This window comes from Coptis chinensis, chromosome 7, assembly GCF_015680905.1.
Source record: "Coptis chinensis isolate HL-2020 chromosome 7, ASM1568090v1, whole genome shotgun sequence".
NCBI lineage: Eukaryota > Viridiplantae > Streptophyta > Magnoliopsida > Ranunculales > Ranunculaceae > Coptis > Coptis chinensis.
In genome coordinates, this window is record NC_141462.1 from 2,940,806 (window position 1) to 2,947,163 (window position 6,358).

Genomic DNA, 6,358 nt, shown 5'->3' on the forward strand with positions numbered 1-6,358 from the left:
AAACTCATAATTGGGAGCATCGTTAACTTTCTCACTGGCGTCATGTTCTAGGCATGTGGCACCACTAATCTGTATATAAATCCCATAGTGGTTTTTTACCTTTTATCAGGACCCTTGGTTTGGTCCTTCCACTAATATGTATAGCAATGTGATGACAGCTTGGTTCTTATGACTATTTGTTCCTCAGATAGCCTCTACACTGAAAGTATCTTCATGTTTTAACTTGTTTGAGAAGACGATTCTACTAATCCTATTAACAGATCTAGTCCCAGTTTCAGAATCAACAAAGAACTTGTTTATCGGAATTCGAGGATTCCTTTTGTGGAACGATTCGGATTGAACGATCACGAACCAGGACTCTAGAGTAGGTAACCGTGAGGTCTACCATAATCTGTTCTCAAAACACTGGAATGCTATCTTGATGAGCAAGAAACCTTCACCAGTAGTTGCCCCATACTAATAAGGCTGCGGCCTTGATGGGGTCGGTAACCGTTATTACGCTCCTTGGTCGCTTGGGAAAGCCGCAAGAATTTGGTGGGAACGGATAAAGCCTTTAGGGAGGAAACATCGCAGGGGAGAATTTATGCTTTTCCTAGTATTCTTGTTTGAAGCACAGTATGCATTTAAACATGCCACTCCTACTTCAAGCATTGGAAGCTAGAGTTTGAGCAGTCCTCAAGAAGCGGCGAGTGGGAACAGAACTCTAATTGGCTATAGTCGGTGAAGCTGGGGATAAAGCAAGTAATGAGTTTAGTCAATGAAACGCCTGAAATGGGAGCAGTAGGGATCGCCCTTACTCTCTCGGGATGTGGGACAGTTGAATGACTGAATTCAGAAAATAGCTTACTGGCGCTCAAATGAGGGTTGCCACTTGAAGAAGCTAGGTAGTGCTTGGGCTGGCCCCATTTCTCTAAGGAGAAATGAGCAATAGAGAGCTCAAAAAGAGCTACTCTATGAGATCATTCTTACGAAGGTATTTCTATACCTTGAAAGCCAGGAATCTTGGGGAAACATTTATATATAATAGGTTTTTCCTAAAAACACGGGCTTGAGTAAGCGTCAAGTGCTGGCACATTATATACAGATAAGCCTCCGCACAGCACATAGCTGGAAGTCAGAGGAGCCATACTACCTGCCTAACCCTTCGCTCCGAGGGACCGTAGATCGGAAAGCGCCTTCTAAACCACTCGGCAGAAGGAAGGGGGCCTATGTATTTGCATGACCCCTGCATATTTGACCCTATCTACACCCTGAGCCAATCCCGTAGCGGTCCTGCTACCACGCCGCAGAATGGGAGTTCGTGTGGAAGCTTTTCTTTCTGGCGTAACAGCTGTGGAACGTAACTCAATATTACGACCGCGTAGCTTAGGGGGATATGGTACAGGAACTTCCTAAAAAAAATATGACACCGAAGGGCCCGACACGCACAAAATGGTCAGCTGTTAATGAATCCTTAATGCAACACAAAGTAACAACAGAAACTTTTATTGGAACCTTTTCCAGAAAATCATGTTAAGAATTTCATCCTGAAATGCTACATCTATCGTCGAGAGTCCTAAAACAACAGATTTCTCTAAGGAGAAATGGGCAATAGAGAGCTCAAAAGAGCAACTCTATGAGATCATTCTTACGAAGGTATTTCTATACCTTGAAAGCCAGGATAAGCGCCAAGTGCTGGCCCATTAGTTACATAAGCCGGGCGGGCGGAGAAAGCTCTTGGAGCTTCCCATCATTCACTTCGCGGGAGCCGCATTGTTACATAGCTGGAAGTCAGAGGACCCGTTACTACCTGCCTAACCCTTCGCCTCCTGAGGGACTGTAGATCGGAAAGCCTTCCAGCTATGTGCCCAAAGGAGGTGCTGTACTTAAGTGTAACATAGCTGTCAGAATTATTTATTGGCAATGTACTTAAGTGTAACATAGCTGTGTAGATTGGACTCGAGAGATATACTGACCTGTGGAGTGATCGCTTGTTCCTTCAGCCAGAATCGATTGACTGATGAGAGACGATAGTTTTATCATTGTATGCAAACTTTGTATACAAATAACGGGTCATATTTTGAAGCTTTTATTGGAACCTTTTCCAGAAAATCATGTTAAGAATTTCCCATGACACAACTTCATGGCATGCGCAGAATTGCAAGATGTAGGACTTATGCATACACAAACTTGGACAAATAAATTATCATAAAGATTTCAACTTAAACTTAGAAATTTCAGATTGAATTAATGAATTAAAGTAAATTAATCCAAAGACACTACTAAATACCTCAAATAGTTTAAAACCTAAACATCATTAATGTCTCTCAAAGTACGATGTTGTTGATGAAATATGAATAAATCCTAATAGAATTCCTAGTAATCTTCCATTCTAAGGAGATATTTTTCATCCTTTGATCTCTTTGTTGTACTCATTTTCCTCTTTTTGAATCTTTACGGGTTTTGATGGATCGATTTTCTTCAACAGAGTCTTCATCGTCTTCTAATATATCCGTAGAATGAATGAAGGGAACTTTTCTTTTATACTATACTCATTCAAATTTTAACTTTGAAAATATACTCCTTCCCGCATTCTTTTCAAGCTTTTCCTTAATTTCTTCAAGATTTTTTCCCCTCTTTTTTGACAAAATAAATGTAGGTACGGTTCAATTACTTAACTTTGTATCATTCTATAAAATAATTTTTCGTATTTAGTCATGTACTTGCCTCAGAAGTCAGCTCCATTATTTTTTGGATAGGAAAATCGACTATTTTCTGGGCCTTTTTACCAAAGACGACAAAAGCTGTTTGATCTCCCCTCTCATCTTGTAATGATAGTTTAAGTAGGTACTGTTGATGTTTTAAAGTTGGAATTAGTAATGAATTATAAAACCAAGATGTAGTATTTATTAGTGATTCCTTTACCCGCCTTGTGGAGTCTTGTATGTTGTTTCACAATTAGTGCAAAAGGTTCGATCCTTTGTCAACATGCTTATAAGTGCAGTTCTCGCATGATTTGTAGCTCCACCGGGTTTCCAAATATCTTCACAAACTTTGCCCCGCAAGTGAATTGCTTTCCCGCAAAAATATGTTTATTAGTTCAGTTTTATTAATTTCATCACGGTATTATTTAGGCATTTACTTGGTATACCCGATTGTGTGTTTCTTTTCCTAGTGAAATTAGCTCGAAATTGAGACTGTCTTGATTCATTAGTTCCTTCATTGAAGTAGGCCTCGTCTCATCCTTTGCTTGTTCAATTTGAACTCTTGTATTTCTAATTTGATATCTACTTAAAAACAAATTAGGGATAAGTCATATTTGTTAATGCTTTTGTGAGGAATAGTAATGCTTTTGTTAACTAATATCACCTCGTTCTCATCATCCGTCGACGTGGCCAAAATGTTCCAAATTCAAGTACAACTTTGTCGCAGATGTTAAACAAAGTTTGTATTCCTCTCAGAAAATATGAAAATTCAAAACATTAGATTTGTACTTACTTCCATTATATATGTTTAACAGTCTATATATAACTGATGATTAAGAATTGTATTTACTTCCAATCATTTTCAGGTATAATGATGTGATGATGAGCATCATATCTTCTTCTTGATTGTCGATATTTGCCGGTCCTATCGAGTTGTCACCCCATAAGGCTATAGTAAGCTCACTTCCACGATTACGTATTTACATAGTTAGTCGTGTAAGAAATTAAGTTAAAAACTAATTTATGTAGATTTTGTTTACCTTTCGCTTTGTATTGTGATTTCCCTAAATCCTTGAGGTTTCTTTGGCCCGACTGATAAGTTTTCCTATGAAATCTGATTTGTAGACATTGTTAGAAATTAGTCATAATAAACAATATTGGTATGTATAAAGAACTCACCTTTGGTATGAAAAAAACTGAGATATCCTTTGTTTTCATAAGATCTTCAAATTCTACGAACGAAAAATTATATCTGTTGAATGTCCCAATTTCTTTCGAAGGAGATACTATAGTATCTTTTGTGAAAGAAATAGTGTACTTAGATCTTACTGGACGATATCTTCCGGTTGTTTCTTTGACTTCAAATTTATCAATTACAAATATGTCTCCTTCTATCAGTTTCTTTTCAAACATGTGTTGGATTCCTGGTGAAATCTTTGCATGAATTTGATTCGACTGCACAATGTAATATAAGTGGATTAAAATTCAAAAATTATTTTGATATAAAAGAAGTAATTTTTTGAGTCTGTTCTACCTTTTCGTCAAGCAGCAGCATGTGTAGACCATATGATTGTGTCTTGTCCTGTAGATTAACAGCTTCCCACATTCTGCTTATGCGTGCTCGAACCTTCCAACTGTCAGATTTGTCGTTTACCTCATCGAAAAAATTGAATTTTCCAGTCATAATGTTCTGTTACAGTATATCCAGCTATTAGAATTACAATTGTTATCACAATTATGATGAATATACAACCGTTTTGCTATGTATGCATGGACAGATGTATTATTTAGGCTGAGTTCATGGATTGAAATAACAACAGTTTACTAATACTATTAAAAAATCTAATAAGATTGAAAAAGAAATTATTGTCATGTGTACCTTTTCTCTGTAGTAGCTCTATAGTTTTCTGCAAATTATATTAATCGGTTGTCTTGTATTTATAAGTTCCGAAGGTGTTGTTCTAGTTTTAGAAGTATACCTGCTTTGGACTTGTACCGTATGTATAAGTTTAATTAGGCAATACTTATCTAAATTTGAAACTGAACGTAGGTAGAAGTTGAATTAAGGAATACTTCTCTGAATTAGAAATGGATAAGTATATAAAATAGAATTAATTTTAGTATGGTAAAGGCCGGACCAATCCAAGTTTGGCCCGTATATAGTGCAACTCTAACTGAGTTAACAACAATTTAAACTTGTACAGAGATTCGCTAGAACAGCTCAAACTCTAGGTGCTCTTCAGTGTTTTTAAACTCAGGACACTTGGCCTCCTCTTGCTGGCAGGCCATTACCATTCCGGCTTGATTTTATCACAGAAAGTTTCATTTCTTGTGCATGGTGGAAAACCAATTGCGGAGTCTGACGCTGATGTTCTGTGTTTCACTGTTTCGTATGGTTCCACGTGCATCTGCAAATACAGTGTAGGAATTGTATTTGTTTTGTCTTGTCACACTCATAGTAAACACAGCAATAAGAGACTAAGAAGTCTCTGTAACAAAGATGCATAAATGTAAACAAAAACTGTAGTATCTAAGTTTCAAGCCCTTGACTATTAGTCTGAAAGATCATATATATTCTTGTTGAGGCCGCTCATTGCTCCAGGACGCCCCCCTTATTCTTTTAATGATTGATAGAGTTGGGACTGAGGAGCGAATCTGGACTCGATAGTTTCGTCCTCCACTCCAAATTATTCCACCAATCAGGGTCTCCTACAATGAATTGCAATCGGTTCTGGCAACTATCTGATTGAAGTTGTAGTCTCCTTAGACTTAGGCACTTATACATGACTTCATTCACTTGATGGAAGGGAAATGCAAGGCACTTTTACATAGGCAAAAATGCAGTTTTCACCCTTGAACTTGGCGCGTTTTATCACTTATCCCCAAACTTCACTTTAGACTTGTAAAACGTATCCAGCTTGTAAAACTTCACTTGGACTTGTAAAACGTATCCAGCTCCATTTTCAGCGTAGGATATTGGCCTAGTCCTTTCAGCGTCGCAGAGAATCTGCTAATAATGGGTGCTCTCCCATGGAAGGAATCAACTCTTCCTTCGTCTATTGATGCTCGACCCTTGTATATGGTTCTACCTTGGCGTCTTTGTGATTCGGGCTTCAAGAGAATTATTTTTAAGATTAAGAACTTGAAGGCTAGACATTTGGTAGAGGATTTCTAGCTATTCTCCGATTATATTGTTGTTATGGAGATCGAGGTGCTCGAGTTCGCTCAGGCTGCTAAGATTTTGAGGTTAGGGAGCTGAAAACGCATTTTGACCTAATGCAAGTATCTTTGTTTCTAATGCAAAGTTTACTGGAACCTCATCAGACAATCTGTTGGAAGAGACGTCTTCATAAGACGCACTGAGTGTAGGTTGCACCTCATCAGAAAAAAAACTCAGCTAGAGATAGGAGCCTATGCCTTCCAAATTATTTTTTATCTGTATTTGACGCAACTGTACTACGTTAAGGTATTGAGTCTGATTAGCAATGTGATGAAGCAACTGAAGACACCTTTTCCCATCTTCTCACTAACATCTTAATCAATCAGGTTATTTTGTTAAGCGATGATGGTCAGCTGTTCATGTTTCCTAATTATCTATCTTAGATGATTTTGCGTTGTTATTGATTTGTTTTCCCTTTCAGTTGTTTTCTCCTTTCAATTCAAAGCTTCTTAAT

The 6,358-nt window shown here is 37.7% G+C and overlaps 1 long non-coding RNA gene across 1 annotated transcript; it reads right to left on the bottom strand.

Annotated features, from left to right (window-relative positions):
• Positions 1-3,960: 3,960 nt before the first annotated feature.
• LOC147485218 (uncharacterized) lies at positions 3,961-5,115 on the bottom strand. Its single transcript, XR_015201890.1, has 3 exons — positions 4,564-5,115; positions 4,219-4,374; positions 3,961-4,139 (listed from the first exon to the last, which is right to left on the bottom strand). It is a non-coding gene; the product is annotated as an uncharacterized LOC147485218 (long non-coding RNA).
• Positions 5,116-6,358: the final 1,243 nt, after the last annotated feature.